A 26005-nucleotide genomic window follows, 5' to 3' on the forward strand; every position below is an offset into this window, starting at 1 on the left:
CTGGGGGAAAAGAAAGACATACAAAAATGTTTTTTAAAAAAAGCTTAAAAGAAAAACAAATCATAGTTTATATATATTCCACTGTGGCAGTAATTAGCCTCCTAAGGATGCGTACTATTAGGCTGTCTGCATGCTTCTTGGGTGGGCAAAAGGGAAAGCACTGTGCTTTCATCCTCTTACCTAATGTAACAAATCCAAGGTATGCACCAGTCAGTTATTAATGCACACCATGTTGAGGCTTAATGCTATTGTACTTGTTCCTTTTCAAGCTCCAGGCTGGCTGTACAAGAAAATGCTGCAAACAGCCTTGGGAGCAAAAGTCACAGTTACGGATTATGTTCAAGCATTGAAGAAACTGTAAAAACTCTTTTGTTGTTTTCCTGGTTTTTGTTAATAAAGGACTGCTTTATTGGTTATACACTTTCAAGTAAATTTCTCAGTCATCTTTAGAAAAGCTGGTTTCAGCCACCTACATGTCTCAGAAGGAAAAATAAACTAGGCTGAATTTTACCTGCTTTTCATGTATCACTGTGATGTCAAAGCAGCTGTTTATTCCTTAATGTACCCTTCATTCTTCTATTGAAACAGCTTAAAGTGATCTACTTTTTTTTTCTCCTCTAAAATTTAGAAGCTTTATAACACAGAAGACAGTTCACTCCTGAATAAAGACTAGAACGGCATCTCTGATGTTTTCATTATCTTGTACATCAAGAATGGACATTAAACATAGTCAGTGCTTCCAGAATGAAGGGAGGAGGGAGGAAACCTCCCTGTATAAAGCTTAGAGTGGGATAGAATGGATATTTTCCATCACTGAGCAGAAGTGAAAAAGTGAAGAGTGAGAAATAAGAGCTCAGTGAAAACTGGAAAATTTCAAAATAATATTTAATCTACTACAAAATGTGTCTGGTTCTGAAAAAGACTGTGTTTGTTAAAAACCATTTTGCCCACCCTTTCAATCAGCTCTAGAAAAGATGCACTTGTCCACTCTGGTGTGTGTGTGAAAATGCAAAGGCTTCTGGTTTGAACTTTAGTGTTTAGGCAGAGAAGGGAGGCTGGATAAGGAACAGGGTATTTGTTGTTCCTGACACAGTGGTTGGTCCGTCTCCTGTTTGGCACAGAAATAGTCCTTGGCTGAGAGAATGCACAAAAGCACATTACTGGGCACCTCTGTGGTGGCTGGCCAGGAGGCTGTTTGCCAGCCATACACAAGGACCGTCGCTGAATAGAAATGGGAAAGTGGGGAAGCTCATCTGCTGGGCAGGGAATTCTATGGTGCTGACCTTTCCTCTTCCTCAGCTTGCACAAGGCTGAAGCTATGGCAGTTCTGTCCTGCCTGGTTTCTCTTCATTGCTTTTTAACCAGCTGTCTCTCTCCTGCCAACAACTGGAGGTAGAGCATTTAGTAGAATAAAAGTGGATGATTTGTAAAATAAGGAGTTCTGGCTGTTGTTCTGTGTGTTCAGCCCTGGGTAATACAGCCCTGGCTGTATCACTGGAGGGTGGCATAAACAAACCTGGTGTTGTATAAGGCACATTTCTATGCCAGTCCTGATTACTCTTATTATTGTCATCATGCTATTGTTATATCCTAAAAATAAGTAAATTTAATCCTCTCAAAAATACCGGCTGCCTTAACTGAAATCATGCTGCAAATATGCTGTAAAGGCAGACCCCTGCAAATGCTTTTGCCTGATCATTACTTCACAACAACTAATGGGAAAAATTTGCAAGATTATGCTCTAATAGATTATAAATAAAGAAAAAAAATGCCCCCACTGCTATATTTATACTTCATACAATATATTTCTAATATGTTAATCATTAAAGGAAATATGTTAATAGATTCATTCACCTGTGGGGGGTTGAAGACATGAGTATTAACTCACCTTTTGACATTTAGAGCTTAGGATGGTAGTTAAATACTTGCCTTTCTTCCACCTCCATTCATTCCAATAGAAGCACAGTTTTCCAGTTGCAGGAAGGCCCTGGGATGGCGGTGTATGTGTGTGTTCATGTGGCTGCTTTCTGTGGACACATAAAATTGATGAGTACTTATGCTTACCTGAATGAAACCAGATTCAAGGAACAAATATCTGCTACATGTCTCTTCCATGGGATGAATAACTTATACCAGCATTTCTATATAAATGTTAATAATGTGTCTGATGTGATGGCTATCAAGCAATTTTTGTGCTGTGCCACAGACCTCAACCACAAAAGTCGGATAAATGAAATCTTATCTATCTTCTTTTCCAGTTTGCAGTTATTATTATTTACTTCTTTTGGCTATGAAGTGACAAAAAAAAGTTGAGACTTTTTGAACTATAGTGAACATCTCTATTTCATAGGTTCATAATTCATGAACTCTTTGATTTACTGCACATTTGGTGGAAAAATCCTACCTCAGCTTGTGACCTAGGCTACAAATCTTGAGGCCAAAATGATTTGTGAATCTGGAATTTAGAACCAGGGATAGGGGCCAAATTTTATCTTATAATGGAAATCCATGTCATAGCCTTAATTAAGGGGACTCTTGCTGTTCCTTAATACATCTTTCCCAGCCCCTCATGCTTCAAAATACAGACATATGAGAAATTAGTATTTCTTTTTGTATACTGTGTTTATTTAAAGATCCTCAGTTAAGTGACAGAACTTCACAGACATCAGCACACCTGATTTTTACAATCCTCACTGTGCACTCAGTGTTGAGGAATACTCTATAGCCAGCTACTGCCCTGGGTTTTGCAGAAGTCTCATCTTTACAGCAAAGAGAATACCTTTAAAAGGGGAAAACTGTCAATATACCCCAAACTGTTGTTTGCGTAAAGCCATGTGAAAGCCCTAGCCAGAAGTGCTTTTCTTGTACTTTCTGTGGAAGCAGAGCTGCAGGGGTGAAGTTGATGTGGAGAGATGCATCATGAATCTTTCCACTGTTTCATAGGAAATGGGTTCTTCCGTGCTGGGTTACAGCCATTTTGTTCAAATCTTGGTGTTCACGTTTTGTCATTTTATCAGCCTGAGTATCAGAGCTTCCATTTTAACACAGTGGCTTTTATAAGTAAGATGAATAGTTCACCACTTGGTCGTTGTGTCCTGGGGCATCTTCCAAGTATAATTATAAAATGTGAATGTAATGCATTTCTTTTTTTTTCTGCACCAGGTCTGTAGAATGATTATTTCAGCATAGGGTACTCTATTGGTTTATAATAGTGTCGTGTGCCAGTCTTTTGTTTTCGACCTGGAACCACTTATTTTTCTAATAAGATATTGTGCACTATTTGCAACTTCAATATTCTCAGCTTTAGTAATGAGTGAAAAACACAATCAAGGCAAGAGTGTTTCAATATATCAAACTCATTCCAGTCATTATCAGAATATGGTGAGCTGGGGAAGGACAATTTCACCCTGGAGAAATCACTGTAACCTATACACAGCATAGAATTAAGTTATAAAGAGCAAGTGGATGCACATATAGATGGATGGTGAATGTTTTCAGCTCTTCCATCTGTCCAGAAATGAAATGCTTTACCAAAGAGTGGTATTTTACTGCTATTTCAATATGGCTTCTCTGCATGATTTTTTCTTCACATAAATGTCCTTTATGGAATTTAAAACATTTTCCCATATATATAGATTTATTAAAAGCTTACTTTATCTTCTTTTAAAAAATTTTTCTCTTTTTTTTTTGTACCCTGGTGATTATTTACCACAGGAGATTGCTTTCAGAAGTGTCAGAGGAGTCCAAGGGAGTTAGGCACCTAAATCCTATTTATTTTCAGTAAGAATGAGGTATTGATCTTTGTAATGTGCTTTGAAAGTAGGAGTTTCTCTCATTATTTCATTAAAAATGAGAATTACGATAACAAAAATATGCAAATATTCCTTACAAAATAATCCTTTGACAGGGCAACTCATATGAAGGGAGCCAGTGATGTAGAAATATTTCATCCATTTAACTTTGGTGTTCATACCTGCATACAGTTAGCGAGCAAATCCATCTAGTGAAAATTTGTAGTCCTGGAATTAAACCAACCACGAAAGGATGCATAAAGAAGAGACTTGAAATAGATTGCTTCATCTTTTCCCCTACTTATAAAATACCTGTTGAGTTTGTTTTCCCTGTCAAGAGATGGAGAGAATTGTTTGGTTTCTACACTGCAAAGAACCGCTTTCACAGGAAATGACTAAGATGCTTTATTTTCAAAGGCTTATATAAGTTCCCTATTGTTCATTTTTCAGGAATGTGCCTAGTTCCGTAAATGGCACAGTAAAAGCCTCTGTGTTGACAGGAAGCCTTTTCCAAAGGTTAATTATTTTATGAGGAAAGAAATTACTCCTATATTGCCTGTTAACCTTTGGGGTTTTTTTTGTTTGTTTGTGTTTTTTTGTATTTTTTGTTTTTTCTTAAAATTATTTCCTTCATTTATGTGACTGCTTGGGGATCACAAAAGCTTTTTTCACTTTCTAATTTAGCTTATCTCTTAAATATTTTTCTCAAATCGGAACCTTATCTTGTTAATCTTGTTTGTTCTAGAGAGAATAGATTAAATTCCTTTAACTGTCCACTTTATTAAATTCCTGGTATAATTGATTAGTCTAACAAAATCAGACAAGTAGGAAATTTAATTTCTTAAAAGTGCAGAACCCATTGCTACTGCTGACTTTCTCATAAATGTGTGTTACAGTTATGAAAGATAATGAAAATTGTTTTCTTTTAATTAGAATTTTATAATAAGCATTTTTCACTACCAAAGTAATTAAGTTTTCAAATGATACACTTTTATTTAAAAATACTAACCATCCAAGGTCCTTATCTTCTCCCCAGAAAAGAAATATCTGATTTCATTTCCATGTAAAGTGCTTCAATTTTCACCAATCTTGGTAAGGTAGAAAAACACACCAATGCCCATTCTAGAGGTGAGAGATGGAAGCAAAGTGACATTAAAGAATGTATTCACTCTACCTCCTTGGTGCTATTGCAGGTGTTTCACTAGGATTCAAATGGCCTGAAATTAGGACACAGCTTCTCTGGCTAGAGGCTCTTGGGGCTCCTTTGGCCTCCAAAACTGGGGTCCCAATTTCCCCACATTGAATATCCATATTGTCCAAGATAGCACACAAAGTCTGTAGCTGACCCCAAAAAGTGCTTCCACAAATTTTTTTAATGGGCTTTCTGTGGCGCTCCAGTCTGGTGTGACATTGGCAGTTCTCAGTAGTGTGTGTAGAAGGCTACAGCCCTGAGCTTTTAAGAACTTTAGTGACGCCCCATTCTAAAGAGCTGGAAAGGACCTTCAGGTGCCTGGCCAGCAAGGCAGCCATTGTACCAGCTTCAAGGGCATATTCTACTCCTTGCTTTATACCATGTCAAGTACATGTCAGGATTTGACTTTAGGGAGCAGAGTTGAAATATGATTAAGAAAAGTGACAATGTGTATCTTGGTACTGAATCTCTGTATTTGACTCACGGAGATCCTGATAATTGGAAACACTTGTCTTGTCATCAGATTTATTAATTCAAATGTTTAGAGCGCTACACTCCAGCAACTTTTCATGCATTATCAGGTACATGTTATTTTCATAGTTGCTGTCCATCAAGTAAGAAAGCAGCAGAATTCCTGGTCAACATACTGTACAATCATGGGCTAATTTTATGCCATTTGTTAAACTGGAGCTCCATTGAAAGACAGACCTTGTTTCAGATTTAGGTTAAAGAGATTTTATATGCCTTGCATTTTCTGCTTTTGTGCCATGTTGTGATGGCAGTGTTTCATTGGCTTTTATTCTGCTATTCTACGCCCAAGTGTATTTTCAATGGTAATTTTTTCTCCTTTTAGTTTTGTTATTTTTATACTCTTCCTGTTCCCTGAATATTAAAAGGTGTGTTTTGACTTTAATTACTAACTTGTTATTGCTAATGATGAGAGAAACTTTCTGAATAATCCCCCGAGTTTTCATAAGCCAACGTAACTCCAGAAAGCTAGGAGATGGAGATGAACTTTGACCAAAAGAAAAAAAAAAAATTAACAGCCCTGTAACTGCTTAGCTTATGTGCTGGTTATGAGTTAAAAGCTATTATCATTAGCTTGATATTATTAATAACTAAGCAGTGGTCTTGGTTTTATAAAGGATGAGGTTGAAGGATAAATGGCATTAAATCCCAAAGAATCATTTTAACTGAATTTTCTGACACAAAGTTTTGTATGACTCTGAGAAAAAATTCTCTATCAAGTACATGGTTTACAGTGTGTAAAACTCAAATTAAGAAGTACAGTTCACTCACTAATAAATGAATGTCATGGGTTAGCAAGCATAGTCTCGGAAGTGATGTTCTTGCAAAGGGGTGCTTACAGCTTCCTCTGTGATCTGACAGAACCTATCAGCTGGCCAGTTTGAATATGGACAATTCTTTAATCCACTTAAAATTGTGACCGCCTCTGTGATCCACACTTAAGAATAGACAAAGCCCTCTCTCGTTTCAGGTGCTGGGACAGGTGGCTGTGGGCCCCGTGTGGGGGCCAGTGGGCCCGGCCCAGGCTCTGCTCAGGCCAGGCTGGGCCGGGCCACGGCCATCCTGGAGCTGATGGGCCCTGTTCCACCCACGGGAACCACCCCCCCCCCCCCAGCCCTGCTCTGGGCAGCTGGAGTGGCCCAGCTCCCCCTCTCCAGTGCGGCCAAGATTCAGCTGAAGCTGCACCGCTGTCCAGCAAAAGATCATGTGACCAACAGCGATAAGCGACATTCCAGCTGCAAGGCCGCGGTGAGATTAACCCTTTTAGTGCTGTGAAGAGCTGAAAACTAGAGGAAAGAGAAAGAGGAGATGCTTCAAGCTGAAATTCTGTTGTGAAGCTATGATATATCAGAGTACCCGTTGTAATTTCATGAAAGCATGGGGGGTGGAGCGTTCAACTTGTACTTGAAAGCAAAAGCACCTGCGCTGAGATAGGCAGATGCTGACGCAGCTGTAATTTCATGAGAAGTTTGAACAGGGAGAGATGGAAGCGATGAGGACTTTTGCTCCAAATGGGAAAGGAGAAAACCTCAGTTCCTAGAGATGCTCCCAGAGATAGTCCTAGAGATGAAGATGAGGAAGACCCTTTGCTCCCAGGGAAGGTGGAGTGCCTCTGTTCTTAGAGATGAAATGCTCCCAGAGATGGGTGAAGAGAACTTTTGTTTCTGAATGGCTCAACCTTAAAATTGTACCCCAAAAACCTTCAAGAGTGGACCCTCGAAAGCAGTTGTGGGAAAAGCTGCAAGTCGTGGGAAGGGACTCACATGTGAGCAGAGAACCAACCCGGGTGGCTGTCTCATTGTGATAATGTTTTCATAACATGGGCAAGAGAGACTCCTCTTCCTAAATGGACTGAGCAAGGTTATTATGGAAGTGGTAAACAGACTGAACATCTTAAGGGTTGTCCTTTTTACACTGTCAGCGGGAGAAGGGAGAAAGGTGGGGGGGGAGAAGAAGAGTTCTGAAGGTGTTGGTATGATTTTTTTTTCTTCTTTTAGGTCTGTTAATAAACTTCTTTATATTATTTCAAGTTTGGTGCCTGCTTTGCATTTCTCCTAATTCTTATCTCACAGAAGGTAAACAGTAGTGCATATTTTGGACCAAACCGCTACACTAAATTGGTGTTTCTGCCTGGTTACAAACCGAACCCGCTACAATGAATTAAGTTAAATGCATACAGAGTGTGCCTAACTTTCATTGTTTAACCTTTTAATCTAACCAAACAAGATTATAGGACTGTTTATTGGCTTTTGACATTGGAGTATTTTTTATGTAGTGATAGGTTTCAAAACCTGTATTTATGAATACCTGAGACGGTATTCATGGATGTATTCAGTTGCCTAAGATGAAAATTACTTGGGCTTTTGTGAACTCATTTAAGGTCAGATACTGCTTTGAGAGTTTTCATTCTTATTTGAGTTACTTTCAAGTTACAGCGGAGTTGTGGTAGTGTTACATGGTCCTACAAGAAAAAGAATAGCAATTTAAAGAGGTGAAGAGTAACAACTTTCTTCCGTTTTTGAAAAATCTTTTTATCTTGATCCCCCAAATATGCATTCTTCCTCCTATGTGCCTCATTTTTCTTCATGGGTAGATTCCTTGCAAATAGTTCTGTCTGTCCCAAGTTTGGGTACAACTGTTACCTATTTTCTTCTCTCTCTCCACTAGAAAAATATTCTTAGGATATGTAATGTTGCCCAATTTTTCAACAAGCATTTGTGTGGTTACACTTGCCAAAATCCTCATGATCATTATCCCCACTCCCTGTGTTGTGTCCTCATCTGTTTTTGCCTCCAAGCTGATAGGATAATTGCTCCTGTTTGCTTTGCAATCTACCCCTAAATGTAACACAAAAGCACTCTGCAAAAATGACCCCCATCAAGAAAGGACAGAGTAAATCCTTATTCTATGAGACCATACGCCTTTTGGAGAAAAGATAGCCGTTGGGGTTGTTTATCTGAAAGACCCAGTGCTTTCAGGAACCTGTTAGAAGAGAAGAACCCAAATGCCCAACTCATTCCTCTTTTTCAGATTTTGTTCTCAGAGAAAAAGGTTTTAATATAACTGTCTGAGACAGCACAGTATCTTCTAAAGGATCAAGGTCTCATAAAAGTACAATAACAGCTGTCAGAAAACTGAGTTTACTACTCACTGGGATGCTGTGCAGTCCAGTACGTAATTAGAAACCTATTCTCCATCTGAGAAAGAGAGATGAATAAAACAGGTTGCCACAGTTTTAAAAGAGCTTCAACTCAGCTTGTGATATTCTGCTTACAGTTTTGCACAAGCAGTCATTCTGGTCAGGATTTTCTCCTTGCCAGAAATTGTGCCTGAGACTTGCAGCTATCAGAGTTGCTTTTTATGAATATTTTTTCATATGGTCTGGTTTGGGCTTTCTGCAAATAAAATTAACCTTGTTGTGTCCAAGAGCATTTTTTCTTTCTGACCCTCAGGCTAATGTGTTGTTCTTGAGAGACATGTGGGATAGCTCAACAACTCAACTCCAGTTAGAGAGTTGATGAGCACCCAGGATTTACTCTGGCTGAGGGTATAAGCTGCAGGTGCTCACAATGTTTTCAAAACCCAGGTTCTAATCTGTGAATTCTCATGATAACACTGATTAGTAGGATGCCAGAGGAAAACAGTTGTTTTTAATATTCCTGCAACAGAAAGTAGGCGCCTTGCCTATTATTTATTCCATTCAATACCTTGTGAAAATGTCCTTACAAATGGATCTTCTTTTGAACCGCCCAGCTCACTCCAGTCTAAGCAAGTTCTCAGGCTACAGGTTTCAATGGATGAGTGAGACAACGTGGATGGAGGGGTTTTTTGAGCCACGATGTTGCAGTAATATTAAACTTCCCATGTTGCAGTAATATTAAAGTTTGGTGCTTCATAGACAAGGTCTCTGGAAGGTATTTGCTTGTTTTCCACAAATTTCACCAGAACTGGCTCTTCTTCATTAACTTTTTTACAAGGTGGGGACAAAGAAAGGCCAATGGTTTGCAAAGAAGAGAGTGTGCTGCCCGCAGATCCAGAGACCGGCCCAACAGTCTTCATCAACAAGTAGAAATTACAGTGATTTTTCCCTCTGGTTTTTATCAAGTCTAACAAAAGGGTTATCTAAAATATGTAATACTTGGGTTTTTTTCTTATTTTTGTATTGGATTCTATTTAATTTGGTTTCTTCTTTTCTGTCGGGATAGATTTTCTCTTTTGGCTCTGCAGACACAGCCAGATAGGAGTCCTGAAGGCTGGAACAAAAAATTTGAGAGAGACATTGAGGACCAAATTCTCCTCTGAACTGAGCTATGCCTGGCTCCATTGAACTCAGTCATAATGGCATGAGGAATCAAGCAGGCTAGAAGCTGGTTCCTAGTATCAACTCCTACTAGCTCTTATCTTTGCTAAATCTTTATGGCACTGTAGGAAAGCTCGTTTCATCCTGTTTTTAACTGAGCCTCTGATGTAGCCATTTTTCAGTGGCATTTACACACCTATGGGGGGTGTGAGGTCTGCAGAACTTTTTGGCTGTTGAAAAGGGATTGCTACAGGGTTAGAGCCTTGCCTTGGGGAGAGCGGTAGCCTTTCCTTAGTGCCAGCACTAAACTAGAGCTGTCCAGGGATTTTGGAAAGTACCTTCTAGATTTTTCTGGTTTAAAAGAACTCTCAGTCTTTCTGGCTGTTGCCTTCTTTGATTTCTGGGAAATGACCCTTTTTATTTGCTGAATGGCAGGCTCCCCACTGTTCCTCTCCTTCCCAGTCAGAGAGACTCCTGTGTGCCTTCCATTGTCCATGGTTTGCTCTGAGTATTTGCCATTTTTGTCTGCATGTCTGATCCCTCTGGTTGCGCCAAAGTTACCGGCCCTCTGGAGAAAACACACCCAACTACATCAAAAGGCTCTTTGAGGAGAGTGAGTCCATCAGTGCGCACACAACTGGGGCACCTGGAAAAGCACTCTTGCTGTGATTCTTCTGCATTGTCTCATTTTACCTCTGTCTGGTCTTGTGACAAGGGGTTATGTTCTATCCCTTAACCTGGCCTGTTCTCCCTTCAACCTTTTTTAGAAGACCTGCTTTTAACATTTCCTGTTGCATATGTGCTACACTGATGGAACATCATATTATGTCATTGCACAACTTTATACCCATTCTCTACTGTTAAGGAGTGGAAAGATAAATTGTGGGGAGGTAGAGGGGACACAGAGGACTTAAATAGGTTACATAGTCACCTATTTTAGAATATTGCCACATCAGAGAAGGGATCTCAGACCAACATATGGTGTCCAATTTTAGATACTGTACTGGCAAAAAGAGATGGTCCAATGTGAGAGACTCCAGAAACTGAAGGGCATGTCGTGTGATCAACGTCAGAATCTGTGGGAGTAGTTCAGTCAAAACAAGGAAGGACTGGGATGGAAAGCACATGCTAATATGACAGCAGACATGAAAAAAGGTTGGTATAAACAGAAAGGGAATAAACTGTTCTCTGTGCCCAACGTTTCAGAAATAAGACATTTGTTTTCAGCAAGGGAGACTAAAACTATGTATCAGTCAAAGCTTGCAAATGGTCAGGATAGTTAAGCATGGGAAAAAAATTCTGGATAGAGGGACAAATCTTCACTGATCGTCTTTAAGAGCAGATTAGGCAAATGTTTGGTGGTAAAGAAATAGTTAACTGATTTTGCCTTGGGGTAGGATGGTGGGGTAAAAGACTGCATTAAGTGTATTTCAGCCCATTTTATGTAATTTTCCTTGCTCAGAGCAGAAAATGGTGTTGGGACAGGCTGAATATATCCAGGTAAATTGTTTTTATTTTAAGACCTGTGAAATGTTAGTTGTCCCTCAGTTTCTCAACATGCAAATAATGGACTTTAATTTGCAGGTAACACATATACAGTGTGTTATGTGGTGAAGAGTTTCAAAGTAATACAATGAAAGGTGAACACTTTCCTGTGCCAATAAGCTTCAGACACTGCTTGTTGAATTGCTTGCATTACATTCCAAATTTGAACTGCTGAGGTCTACATAAATTCAGGTTATCCATACAGCCATGCAGAAAATCTCCAAGATGAGTTCTGTATTAACAGCAAGAAAGGGTCAGTCTGATAACTTAATGATCTGGCTCATAATTTGAATCCATTGCAAATTGTCTATAAGCACCTCTGGGAACCGAGACCAAACATGACCTTAACTTACAGAACTACGAATTAGATCATGTAATATTTCTGAAACTCACTGTTGTCATACAAACAGTTCAGATTAGCAGAACAGTAGTGGTCATCTTGTGGCATATTCTAGGTTCCTTTTGGTGTAGTCTTTCATTTTTTCCAAAGGCTGCTCTTCCCACTTTTTTTGATTTCCTACATTAAAGAACTTAGAGGACCCACTTAACAATGTTAAAGCTCACACAATGACTATGAATTTCAGATGTATTATTGTACTTGCATGAGGACTTTTGTTTTTATTCTATTATGGAAAGATGATTTCTGTTTATAATGGATAACACATAGCCTTGACATTAAGCAGGTAGTCTATACCCAGTCTAATAGTCAAATAGAGTCAGTTCTCCAGTCCTGTATTCAAGTACAAAGAAAATAACTTGTCTTCTCACTATCAGAGCATTTTATTATGTATTTCCTGTTCCCTGGCTGCTGTAGACTTTCATCTATTTGATATATTGTACCTGTAGCTACTTAAGTTAAATCCAACCTCCCTGCTTCCCTCTACTAGTTTGTTGATGTAACTTATTTTTGTCAAGACAATAATATTTCTTTATCTAGTTTGGGAGTCTTTTTCTATTATGTTGGAAGATAGTTTTCAATGGTCCTTGCTCTTCTTAATTAATAAGCTTTTTTCCATTTGCTTACAAGAAGTGAAGTGAAGTGAAGTGAAGTGAAAAAAAATAGGAATAAGAAGTAGAAGCTACTCATAACCTCATAACCTTAGGATTAATGGCTACTTCCTCTTTGTGAAAAAAAAAAAAAAAAAAAAAAAAAGGGCCCAGAATTAGGGAAGATAAAGTTTATAGACACTGAATGCATCCCAGTTTTGAAAAAAAATGCTCTATTTTGCCTTTTCTTGAGTTGTTCCTTTGTCACCCTGCTTGAACTGGTTGAAGATGTCAACAAAAGGGAATAAATTACTATTTTTTACAGCTATCTCATCACCATATTGTATTGTATGAAAAGCCAGGATAAACTAATGAGTCACAAATGGAAGAGCTTTACTTCAATTAAAACTAATACAATAAATTAAAAACAACCCCCCCTTCACAAGCTGCTTGAGATACTCAGAAAAAACAGCATATATGGTGTAAACAATAATTTCAATCTGTGTGAGCATATAATTTAATTTAATTTAATTATTATTTCTTTCTGTCTGCAGACACCTAATAACCTACACATTTTAACCAATACTTTCACTAGGTTACATGCAGGGATTTAATTTTATTGTAGAGCCTCTCTTTTTATAGATGCTTAAGAATGGAAACAGTATGAGTTTGGAAGGTTGCATAGTATGGAATTTTATTAAAATATTTTACTGTTTCTTAACTGTAGGAAAGTTTCAGTCTTCCAAACTGAAATTGCTGTACTTCTCTTAGGAATTGAAAAGTCTTCCTAATTTTTAAAATTTTCTTCAAGTAAAAAGTTCAGCACCATGATTTGGAGAAATATATTCTCTCTCTCCATTTTCATGGGCTAGTAAATGATGCCTTAAATTGCTGAGAAGCAATGTATACAGTATTGTCACCCTTGGCACGCAGTCATTTCCAAAGAATGTGTCTTCTGTGTGTGGTTTGCAAAGAGAATGGGGGAAAAAAAGCAAAACCACTGTACGTATACTTCAACAGACTTCAGGGAACATCAAGCCAAATCTCACTGCAAGTTGACATCACCTCGATGAAGAAATCCAGCTTCATATTACTGTCAATATTGTAACAGGCTTGGTGTCAGCTTCTTCATAGAACAGATGATTTTACTTGCCTTTCTCCCCATCATAGCAATTGCTATTGACTCCTTGCACCCTGGCTGCTATGGGCCTTTATCTACATGATACGCTGTTTCTATGGCATATTAGGTTAAGCCTAACCTGTTGTATTTTAGCATACTTGCCATCAGCCTCCTAGCACAATAGCAGACTTCTCTTGTAAGACTTTTTGTGTGCATGCATGCACAGACACGCACAAGTGAATAATACAGCACAGGGTACGCATACTGCACCTGTCAAATGTATAAACACAGAGTGGATACAGCTATCTGAAAGAGATAGTGTCAATCAGATCTATGAGAAGGGGGGAGCTTGTAGTAAATGGCATATCTGCTGAAAGCAGGCAATTTTAATTATCTAAGATAGAAGCTATGAATAATTTATTACTCATAGAAGTCTTTTTTAAAGCTTCTAATCCTGGCGATCCTCTGATATTCAGATCACAGTCCCTGATGCTTCCCTATTTGAACTGTTACTCTGGAGGCACTGGAGGGAAACTATATGTTTCTCTCTAGCTAGTCAGCATAGATTGAGTTGTTTTGACAGCCCAGCATGAGACTGTAATAGTCCGGCTAAAGATCTGAAAAATACAACACACAGCAGAAAATAAAACATTTCCTTGGACAGTGATAACCACCCTGAAAAACACAACCCACTCCAGAATAATTAAGGGAGGGTTTGAGGGTTGGCTTTGGATGACTGGGGCAGCCTGTACAGTACAGCTGTGAACACAGCAGTGTTATCCTATAGGTTGATAACAATTAAGATGAAAAATACCCTTACAGTACACTAGTTAGGAGTTCAGTCACACTATTGCTCTGTTTGAACTCTTTTGAAGCCTGCAGTTTGTGTGCTTCCTGCAGATTTGATAGAACTTAGCAGCTAATTTCCCCCCCTCCAAAAGCCTGTTTCTCTCTAGGCTGTCCATGCAGAATGGGACAGGACTGCATCATTGGCACGGCTTGAAAGCAGAGAAAACTGCTCTCACATACACTTAATCCACTTCATTTTTTTCCCCTCTTTCACAAGTTCCTAAGCAGCAAAGAAGCTGGGAAGAATAAATAAGAATGAGGAGTAGGTTCTTGGAGGAAGAGGTGGGAAATGAAAGGCAAGGAAGCATTCAGGAGGTGGGAGATGTGCGTGGTATGTGGAGCACGTGTCATAAGGGTGACAGGATTAAAGAGTAGCTGAGGAAGCAGAGAAGGGGCTGACTTCATCAGAGCTGTTAAAAATAGGGCAGGTCACCCTAGAGCTGCTAACATGTCTTTTATGCTCAGGTCTTAAGTTCACAATGAAGGACCAGGGGCTTCATTAAGCAATGCACTCAAGCAAAAGCCTAAAACTGGTGAGTACCTTGGCATCTTAGTGAACCATGTGTCATAGGTTAGCAAGCATAGTCCCGGAAGGGACGTCCTTGCTAAGGGGTGCTTACAGTTTCCTCTGGGAACTGATAGAACCTATCAGCTGGCCAGTTTGAATATGGACAATTCTCTAAGCCACTTAAAGTTGTGATCACCTCTGTGATCCACATTTAAGAATAGGCAAACTCCCCCTCCAAGCTCTCTCTCGTTTCCGGCGCTGGGACAGGTGGCTGCAGGGCCCGAGCAGGGCCCAGTGGGCCCGGCCAGGCCCTGCTTGGGCCAGGCCGGGCCGGGCCACGGCCATCCTGGAGCCATGGACCTGTTCCAGCCGTGGAACCCCCCCCACTGCCTTGCCGTGGGCAGCCGGAGCGGCTCGGCTCTCCCCCCTCTCCACTGCGATAAGAAAAATTCAACATTCCAGCTGCAAAGCTGCAAGGCCGAGGTGAGATTAACCCTTTTAGTGCTGTGAAGAGCTGAAAACCTGAGGGAAGAGAGAGAGGAGATGCTTAAAGCTGAAATTCTGTTGTGAAGCTATGATATATCAGAGTATCCTGTCGTAATTTCATGAAGATATGGGGGGTGGAGTGTTCAATTCGTGAGCAAAAGCACCTGCGCTGAGATAGGCAGATGCTGACGCAGCTGTAATTTCATGAGAAGTTTGGACAGGGAGAGATGAACCAGATGAGGACTTTTGCTCCAAACGGGAAAGGAGAAAACCTCAGTCCGTAGAGATGCTCCCAGAGATAGTCCTAAAGATGAAGATGATGAAGACCCTTTGCTCCCAGGGAAGGAGAAGGGCCTCTGTTTTTGTTTCTGAACGGCTCAACCTTAAAATTGTACCCCAAAAAACTTCAAGAGTGGACCCTCGAAGGCAGTTGCGGGAAAAGCTGCAAGTCGGGGGAAAGGACTCACACGCAGGCAGAGAGACTCCTCTTCCTAAATGGACTGAACGATATTTGGAAGTGGGCGGCTGTCTCGTTGTGATAATGTTTTCATAGCATGAGCAAGAAGAGACTTCTCTTTCTAAATGGACTGAACAAGGTTATTATGGAAGTGGTAAACAGACTGAACATCTTAAGGGTTGTCTTTTCACATCGTCAGTGGGAGAAGGGAGGAAGGTGGGGGGAGGAGGAGAGTTCTGAAGGTGGTATTTTTTTTTTTTTTTCTTCTTTTAGGTCTGTTAATAAACTTCTTTATATTCTTTCAAGTTTGGTGCCTGTTTTGCATTTCTCCTAATTCTTATCTCACAGCAGATAAACAGTAATGAGTATTTTGGACCAAACCACTACACCATGTCTGAAGGTAAACCATGATCTAAGTTTGTCTGTAAGTCTCTGCTACATTTTGAGAGACTGATGCACATGATAGAGCAGGATTTTCCGTCTATATATGTCCATTTGAGGTGTTGGATCTGGAAGTCTGGATGAAAATTGTTCAGACATGGAGCTTGAGAGCTTAGAGGAAACCAGCATGCTGTAGAGAGGAACTGAGGAAACCCAAAAGTCTGTCAGATTCACAGTTCTCAAATGCTAGAACAGATTGCTTGGGAAAATGGTTGAATCACCATCTCTAGAGGTATTTAAAAAACATAGAGATTTGCCACTTAGGGACATGGTTTAGTGGTGGACTTGGCAGTGCTGAGACAATTAATGGCTGGCTTTTGATAGAGGTTATTTTCTAACCTAAATTATTCTGTGATTCTCTGCTCTGAGTCCCTAGCCCAGCCACAAAGAGACCCAAGTAATGGGAAATATCTTACATCAACTGAGCAGGTCAAAAGCAAGCACAGGATAAAGTCAACCCACAGAAGGCAGAGGGTGATAATACTTGGAGCATGGAGCTTAGGTGAAAATGCTAAAGGAAACCCATCCTATGTAATGCAACACAACCTGCTACTGCTTTCCTTGCTAGATACGTTCTGTACCCTGTTAGCTGTACTGCTTTATTGTCTAATATTTATTGTAAAATGTACAGGATTTGCAAAGTGGCAGATTTGCTGCAGGAGCCCTAATTGCTGAATTGTTTTATTTTTGCATGCTGTTTTTCTCTAAAGCAGCAACGCAGTGTTGCTGAATTGTGCAGGCAACATGTGTGCAAAAAAGACACAGAGGAATGTGTGTAAGTAAACATCCCTTCCTGCACAACCCTGGTGAGCTTTTTGCTGAATTTCCAGTTTATGATCTGACTTCAGTGACAGCCTTGCCACCAAATTACTTTAGAATGAGTTGTAGAGAAAAGCCTCTTGAGGCAGTAAAACAGCAGGTGGCCTGCTTAGTTTGTTGTGGTGGCACCTTATGAATAACTCAATTGATCTCCATATGCTTCCATTCACTCTTGCTCACAGCAATGCTACCTTAAACACTGAACACTTCAGCATCTGATAGCAAAGGTTTTATTCACATAAAAAATGACATACTGGAAGGGAAACGTTTTACTGCAGACATTACTTTGTCATCCAAACCCACTTTCAGTGCCAAAAGCTGATGCAAAACTCACGTACTGGAGCAGTCAAAAATGAAAATTACATGAGTTGTTTTGCAGTGATCTATTAAACTAGGCTCTAAGATCACAGTTGTCTGGTTGAAAAATTTGAAATTCACCTATGCAAAATGTTTTGCTCCAGTTAGTGACTTCTGAAGTTTCTGACACTTGTCTTTCAGCCTTGGAAAGCAAGCCCGGAAATTTATATGTGGTGGATGCCTGAGTCATGTCCCTGCCCACCCACATGCAGCAGACTGTCAGCTGGGTGTGTGAGGAGAGCAGGATCTCGTGTTACCTGTGTGCTAGAGAGCGGTCTAGGTTTCAAAGCTAATGCTGATAGAATCCCGTATGTTCCCATGTCGTGGTGATTCTAATATGGTTCCGATCTCAATGTCTGGTGCCACCCAGTGCAGCAGCAGCCTGTCCTGAGTGATATGCCTTCCTTTCAGCAGGTGTTTCTTTCAGCAAAGTGCCACACTACTGTACCCCCAGTTCTTCCAGTTCAGAGCTAATATGACCATCACCCACTTGCATAGCGTAGACCTGGTACACTGAGGTGGCTGTGGATCAAGGAAGCAGTGTAAGTGGAAAGACCAAAGAAAGAAAGCTCTTCATCTTGCTCTGAGAGGCAAGCACCCAAGGGCAGCATATAATGCTGTGTCTTACTTTAAATCACCACCTGACTATGGAATAGGATCATCATAAAAACTTTGTAATGTGTGAAAAGGAGAGGGTTGGATTTATGTTTACTAGTTTTGAGATACTTAGATAATCAACTAAGACAGTCAGTCATCTTAGTCTCCCTATTTAGAGGAGAAAGTAGCTGAAGTTTCCGTCTGAAATAATTATGTGGAGGAGCCTTTCACTTTCACTGCTGTTAGTTGTCTGAGTACTTTCCACTCTCCTGGGATGATCCCTCCAGACCCCAGTGGGCAGAAGTGACTGCAAACAGCATGGTAGTCCAAATGTGGCAAGAGACCCTCAGGTGACAGGCATGGGGAGTAACTGTACATCACGAGGTGAAGACATAGCATGGTGGAATTGGAATAATTATTTTTTAATTCATAGCATTGTGCACATGTGGTTATCCCTTACCCTTGGTAGTTCATACCCAAAAAAACCTAAATATGTGTGCACACTACTTCTGCAGATACCATGGTTCTGTAACTTGGATGCCTCTGGTATCAGGGATGATTCTGGGCTGTCAGTGCATGGTAGTGGAAGATGCCTATTGTTTACACAGAGCAGGACATTGAGCCTTGGAAAGAGATCCTGTTAAAAGTGTGATCCTGTTCCTGATGTTTCCCTGTTACCTAGTTTATCCAAGAGTCTCGTCTAACATCTGATTTACTTATCATTGTTTTTTCTCACCAGCTTAGCATTAACAATGTAATATATAATAATGTGGGTACAGTGGATATAAAAATAAATGGGTCTCAGTCACGTCCAGTAATTCAATTTCGTGAATAATTCATTTTAAATCACTTCATGTCTATACTTTTGAGTTTCTCCTATAACTTGTTATTGAGAAACCCTCTTCAGTGCAGTCTCCTTTAGTGAATGAAGTCACAGGATTATTGCATTGCTGTCTTTCATATGCTACTCTGTTCATTCAAATTAATTCCAGACACACTTAGAACACCAAATTAAGTAGGAAAATGTGGTTTTAAGATGAACAGTCATCACTAGCTCATTTTAATGATCTGTTTATCTTTTAAAATAATCTTCTTATTTTTGTCTAGCTATGAAATGGCTGAGTGATTCACTGAAGACAAGACTGTCCAGTTATTGCTACATATTGCATCTCAGTCTGATTTGTTGATGGATATGAAAGATGACAGTTTTTAAAGAAAATTCAATATATATATTTAATGGGGTTTATATATTTAGCTTTAGCACATACTTTGGTTTCATGGCATTTTCTGTATTTATGACATGATTTTTTGTTTAATCTAAAATACTGATTTTGGCCTGCAGCTCAGCTATGATTCATGAAAAAATATCTATTTTCAGAAGCAAATGTTTTCTAGCACTGGTAGAATATGCTACATGCTATATAATATTGTTATAAGAAAAATTATGAGTATGTATTTAATTGTTCAGTTGAAGTTACTAAGTATGCATGCTTTTTTTTTTTTTTTAACTGTGCTATATTTTTCTTATACTATCCCCAAACTCTTTCCAAGCCAGCCTAGCTTAATGAGTTGGGCCTTAAGATTATTGTACTGTGTTCTCTGGGGAGACATCTTTCTAGTTTGAATACATACAAGATTCACTCAGAAAACTGAGCTAGGTATGGAAATGTCTTAAAGAGACATTGGTTTCATAACTCTGTCTTTCTATACCTTTATCTCCAGTAGAAAAAAAAGCCTTCAATTTTTTTAATAAAATAAATACTATGAAAATATTGAAAAATCACAAACAGTGTTACAAACAAGAGCTAACAAAGGATAGAATATTAGCAATAACAAGTCAATTCACTCCAAATAACTCAGTGTTTTTCTCCTGGATTCAGAAAATGTACATCAAGGATGACCATACTGTCCTGATGTAGTTGTCTTTTGCATGGCCAATGTATATGAGCTACAATAATTTCACTTAATCTGAGTGATGAGGGCCAGTTATGAGGAGCAAGAAATGTTGCTACTGCTTCCCTTCAGACTGTGTAATGAAAGGCATCTTTGCAGCCCACCTTAGAAATACCAGCAGCAGTTGTGCTGAACTGCAGTGATTGTTCAGACCTATCTCAGCTGTTTTCCTTCTTATTTGCTTTAGCTACCTGGGATTAATTTATGTGCTGCTTTTACACATGGTTCAGTTGACAAAATCCAGTTGCATCAATGCAGGGAGTCTGTCTGCTTTTTTTTCTTAGTTTCCATATAGGCTGAATGAGTAGGTTATAGGAGTGTATGTTAATGGAGTACATACGTGACTAGGTCTGCATGTCAGAGTGGAGAAATTTTTGAGTCCCAATTCTTCTGGAGACACATCAACAAGATGCCTACATTATCTATGTCACCTTGATTCCTCAGTACAATCAATCACAGCTTCAGTCATTTATTGTGGTTAAGAGTAAAGGAGAAATCCTAAAAAATGGTAAAACACACTTACAATTTCATGAACAGAGAAGAACTTTAGAGTTTAGGTATTTTGACTTTACTGTGTATTTGGGCAGAGGGGATGGGGGGTGTGAGGGCATGGGAGAAGAAAAAAATCTCAAAATTACCAGATCCTCTAACAGCTGTTTCTCCTTTTTTTGCCAAAGCACCTTCCCATGGGAATATGATACTCCACATTACTGGAAGTATTTCAAAGTCTCAATGAAACAGGAAACAGTAATGTTGAGATCTTTCCAGACATTGCTCTCTCATTTTTGTTGTGCTGCCACCACCTTGCACCTTTGTCAAGAGAAATCAGAGCAACAGCAGCCACTGATAGCCTGAGCCTATTTGTCCCCATAAAATGCCCATCTTGTTCTGGGCTTGACTCAAATCCAAAGAGGGGCCTTCTTTTATTTCTTCTCTTGCTTTAACCTCAGATTCAGTTAGGGTGGATGAAAGTTCAGTATTAGTCGTCTCCCATCACTTCTTCAGTCAGCTAAAAGACCCAGCTATGTCATTTCTGAGCTGGGATCACAGTTCAGAGGCTCATTGTCTCTCTGCCCCTCAGTGCCCGACTAACGAGCTGTGCACCTTTATGATGTTTGCATATAATTTTGCAGAGGCTGATTATCTATATGCACTTAGCCTGGCAAGCGGCTTCCATTCTAACACACTATTTTACATCTACCTTTAGCTTTGTCTTGGAAAATTAGACAGTGAAAGCACTGAAGCACAAGCTTAAATCTGTCTCTGTGGAGGAAAGCACTCAGACATGTGCTTAAATGTAAATATGTGCTTAGATCCTATCATTAAGTCAAAGAGACTCAAGTGCATGCTTTGAGTTAGGCATATGCTTACATCCTTTTTGAATAGTGATGCTTTCCTGAATAAGCACCTTAAATTGGCCAGGAAATTGCCACAATTCCTATGAAAGAAAGGAAATATTTCTGCAAAGTCCAAAGGCACCAAGAGGTTTTTGAATCATAGATCATTTAAAATATGCTGATTTTAAATTTGAATTTCTGTCTTAGCTTTTCCTCTGTCTAGCATAAGAGGGATTTGTTATCACTCAAGCTTTCAAGACTGGTCATTTACAAGGCTACAGTAAACGCCTTGAAATGTTGTAATGAAGGATAACTAGGTTTCTGGAAAAGCTCTAAAATTCATGTTTCATACCAATTGCTGACTCAAAGATCATGTATGAACTCAATGTGGAGGCACAGTTTATCTGACCTGTGGCTGTAGGAATTGCTCACTTATTAAACAGGTGCTGCTCGTTGATGGAGGCATATATGACTGGACTAGGCAGAGCTCTTAGCAGATCAGATACATCATATTCTCATTTCCCAGTCAGTTATAACTCCTTCAAAACAAATTAATTATCTATATTTGGAGGAAATGGATGGTGATGAGGTTACGATCATATTAGTACAGATATCTGGGAACAGGTCCAATTCATATGGCTCTATGCTCTTCATGTTCATGTTGTTTAATCACTCCTACTGACTTGTAGCTATGTCAAAAGAGTTTTTTCTTTGGCACCAAGTTTGATGAAGATCGAAATCAAGTGCTGCAGGTGTGAATATGCTGGCTTCTGTTAATGGTTGGTATTAGAAGTATTAGAAGGATACTTTTATAGTTAAAAGCAAAGAAAGCTTACATTAAATTGAGCAGACCAGAGCAGGGTGCCTGACACATATTTTGGTTTTGAGGCATCTCTGCAAGAATTCAGTGGCATATGCAGCCTTCGTTGCTACGTCTTCTCTAGTGAATTTAATGATTCTGGGAAGTTCTGGACTAGTGAGTCCAACTGTAACAGAAAGCTTTGCTTCCACATAAGGAAGCGTGTTGGAATCAGCTAGATACATGTAAAAAAGGTCCTCGCCTGCATTTGATTTACAAACTACAACTGGGCATCATTTAGGAAGGTATGGGCTAACATAGGCCAAATGTGTTCTAGGCACTGCTCTAACAGTTTTACAGCACAGGCAACTGTGCGTCAGTAACTGGGAGTATTGTCTGGCAGGGTTTTGCTTACTAGCATGTTTATAGCCAATAGGGCAAATTTTATAGTCACAGCAGTGCAAGAGGTGGTCCTTGCACTTTCCCAGATTATGCTGAGTGGATGCTAGACCCTTGGAATGAAAACACGAAGACAAAATTTATTTAAACTCCCATAGACTCCATAATGCTCGGGGCTTTTCCTTTGTGGAGTAAGGGAAGTCAGGCAGCAGCTAAAATTTTCTGAAGTAACATTTTCTACCTTTGCCGAAGAGAAATAATGAAAAAGTTTTGAGTGTTCAAGAGTAGGATCTTCTGTAGGTTGTTCAGGCATGGCAGATTGTCTGCAATCTACCTCTTGGTCTGGCAGCTGAAAAACAAGGGCAAGAGAAGGTGAATTACATAGTGAGTGGACCTTCATTTTTGTTTTTTTCAGGTTGCCTAGTACCTTGCCTGGCTCTCTTTGCCAGGCAAGATTGTCTAGACTCAGACTGCAGTGACTGACTTTCAGTCCTCTCAGCCCCCAATGACTGGGCTTCAAAGATCTTCTCTCATTTTCCCTTCATTCTCTTCCCTCTGCATACCCAGCCTTTTCCCTATGACTGTATCTCCAAGAGGGAAGCAAGGAAGCTTCCTATTCCATTGAAGGCATCCAGCCCTGAGGAGTGTATCCCTGACACTGGAGGAACCACAGAAAGACAGAGGTTTGGATCACAGGTGGTGGAATAGTACAGTAAGGCAATTGCAAAGCTAGACTTTAGAATTTGCTCCTGACCTCTCTCAGGAAATCAGAAATACTGCTGTTTTGCTATTTCAGAGATTTTATATGAAATCAAGTTGATTAATGTGAGAGAGGTGTTTAGACAAAACTGGTGAGTAGCAATGTGAAGTCAATGCCACTATCAGTAGTCACTTGTGAACTGTTTTACAGTCTCTCCTATGGTGTTTTCTGTCTCAAGTTATGTTGGTTTTTTTTTTCTTTTAGAGAGATACCATCAGCAGGAGGCTCAGAAATGTCAACTGTAATTAAAAATGTAATTTTCAAAAGCATTTTGCAGTTTATTCACATGGTAAATGGTTTCCTACCCTCTGAACTTTCAGCCTGCTGAGCTGAGCTGAAGAGTTAGACATTCTCTTAAAATCCTTACATTCTCTCACAAGTATAACGAGGCACTTGTCAGCTGGACAAGCTGGCAATGAAGAGTTCATCTAATGGTTTAGAGCTTGAAAACATAAAAAAAGGGGTTTGTTTGTTCACCAGAGTTTCCATCCTTGTCACATTACTTACTGAAAATTCCATTCTGCGCTATTTTAATATTTTAGTCCTTTTTTTCTTCTCTCAGTCCTCTTTTCACTTAAGGCATGACCTTCTTGTTTCATTATCCAAATGAAAATACAATCCTATTAACCTCTACTACCATCAAAATATGTCTTTTTTTTCCTGGTCTTTGATACCCTGGATCTGTTGGATAGTTGATTATACTTTAGATGGTTTCCTTTGTCTGGTATCTAAGCACCTATCAAGATAAAGTAATTTTTCCTCATGACATCTCTATGTGGAAAGGCAGTGTTGTTATTAAATATTCATTAAACAAGAGAAAGGTTGATTCCAGAGCCCAGTGATTAGGACAGTCACCAGGTTCATGGTATCCTCAAGTCACTCTTCTGTCATTACTTATGCAAAATAATTGAGCAGTTAGGGGTACTGTTTTACTCTAAGAGAATAGCTTGGTTTGAGCTCTTCTGTGGGATGTGGAAGGTCACAGGTCCAGTTTCTACCACACACTGGGGTTTGAATCCTTACTTAGGACCTCTTGTTCAGGGCTAAATTCCTACCTATTTTCCCTCTACTCCCAGATACTTTCTTGTAGGTTCAGTAAAGCTCTGCTTCATGTTGTTGGCCTATCCTGGCTCTGTTGCCCAGACAACAGATGAGAAGTTTTAGAATATTCTTCTGACCATTGTGAGAATCCCTTTTTGAAAGCTGAGTCAAAGCCCTGAGCAGTTTATCAGTTTGTTGGGTAGTATCAGTGGTTAGGTTGATTTTGCAATTCAGACTGGTAGCAATGCACAAGTTTATGAGATTAGGAGGGAGCTAAGCAAAGTTTTTGAAACCTGCCAGAAATTTACATGATAGATGGAGGAGCCTGCTACTTTTGAAGAGTTAGGTAGTTCTATCAGGCTAAATCTCTTACCCATCCTGGAAATCTATCTCATGGATGAATTGTACAGAGAGACAGAGGTGAATGTTGGGGAAAGAAAGACATAAATACAGTGCATTGTAATTTGTAGTAGCTGTTAAAGACAGTGAGTGTAGTGCATTAAATGAATTAACAAATAAAAAAAGAGGAAGGGGAGGGGAGAGAGACTGTAATTAACGAGCTACTGGTGGTTACCATTATTTGTTTATTGTTTCTCTTTTCTGTGACTGCTATTTATCTTTGTCTTTTTAGACTTTACACTCTGGAGCAAGGATTGTCTTCCTGTGCTCAGAAAATATTCTACCACAGTGTAAATGAATTTTTGTAAAACACAGACTATACAACTCTCCCCTGTCCTTAGCTTTCTGTGCGAAAGGTTAACTGATACTCAAGCCTTAGACATATATTTGAGAATTCCCTTCTTTATAGAACTGTTACAAAAAATGTATCAGGCTGTTCTCACATCTAGTAGAAATCTTGGTGCTTCTTATGTGTAAAGTTCAGACTTTATGTGGGAAGACAACCCTAAGACTCTGTTGCAGTGTGCTGCAGAGGTATAGAGTTTTGTACCTGAAGTCAGGGGCACTGCCAATGGCACTGCTAACTGGAGTGTCTACTGAAAGACTTACAGCATTACTGGACCCTAAAAAACTACTTCCTTCAGAAATTTAGTATCCGGAGTTTTTCATGTGTGCTTGATTATGCTTTGAAAGGCAGCAAGGCTTGAGGCTGACATCAATCACAGATTTTGCAAAGTGATTCAGATTTGCTCTGTAGCTGTCAGTCACTGTGGAGGTAGCACTGGGCAGGAGTGGTGGAACCCATCAGTCAGTGATCAGCCCAAGTTCATTAATGTGCTGTTAGTCCACTAATAATAAATACTGGCTGCCATATTGTCTACTACCTCAAAAGGTTTGTAGCAAGTCAAACAATTTTACTTGCTCTTTTTTTTTCCTGATAGACTCCCTTCTATTCTCCAGAGCAGTTCTGGGTGAGAATGCATGCTCGAGTACTGCACTTAGGAGCAAATAATGTATCAGCCCTATTTCATGCCGGTGGGTGTTCTAGGTATTCCACTTTCACTGACAGTAGCAATAAACTATCTTAAAGAAAACATTGACAGACCATTTTGTCTTGGAAAATAGCTTTCTTTCAAGTTAATATATCTTATTATATTTCCCCAAAGATTACAAATATAAATAATGGGGGGGGTGGGGGGGGTGGAGGCAGAGAAGGGAAGAAGGTAGAGAGTATATCTTCTTAATACTGCATTGTTTTCTTTTAAATAAAACATTCTTTTTTTTTTTTTTTTTTTTTTAAGTTTCTGATTCTAAATGAGGCTCTAGAATGGGGGGAAAAA

At 39.5% G+C, this 26005-nt stretch overlaps 1 long non-coding RNA gene across 1 annotated transcript; it reads left to right on the plus strand.

Moving 5' to 3' along the window:
- Nucleotides 1-7269: 7269 nt before the first annotated feature.
- On the plus strand, nucleotides 7270-25801 carry LOC121674454. Its single transcript, XR_006019622.1, has 3 exons — nucleotides 7270-7586; nucleotides 16115-16155; nucleotides 25791-25801. It is a non-coding gene; the product is annotated as an uncharacterized LOC121674454 (long non-coding RNA).
- Nucleotides 25802-26005: the final 204 nt, after the last annotated feature.

Source organism: Corvus kubaryi, unplaced genomic scaffold (genome assembly GCF_017639235.1).
Source record: "Corvus kubaryi isolate FWS band 111438036 unplaced genomic scaffold, C.kubaryi_AGA036_p1.0 68, whole genome shotgun sequence".
Classification (NCBI taxonomy): Eukaryota; Metazoa; Chordata; class Aves; order Passeriformes; family Corvidae; genus Corvus; species Corvus kubaryi.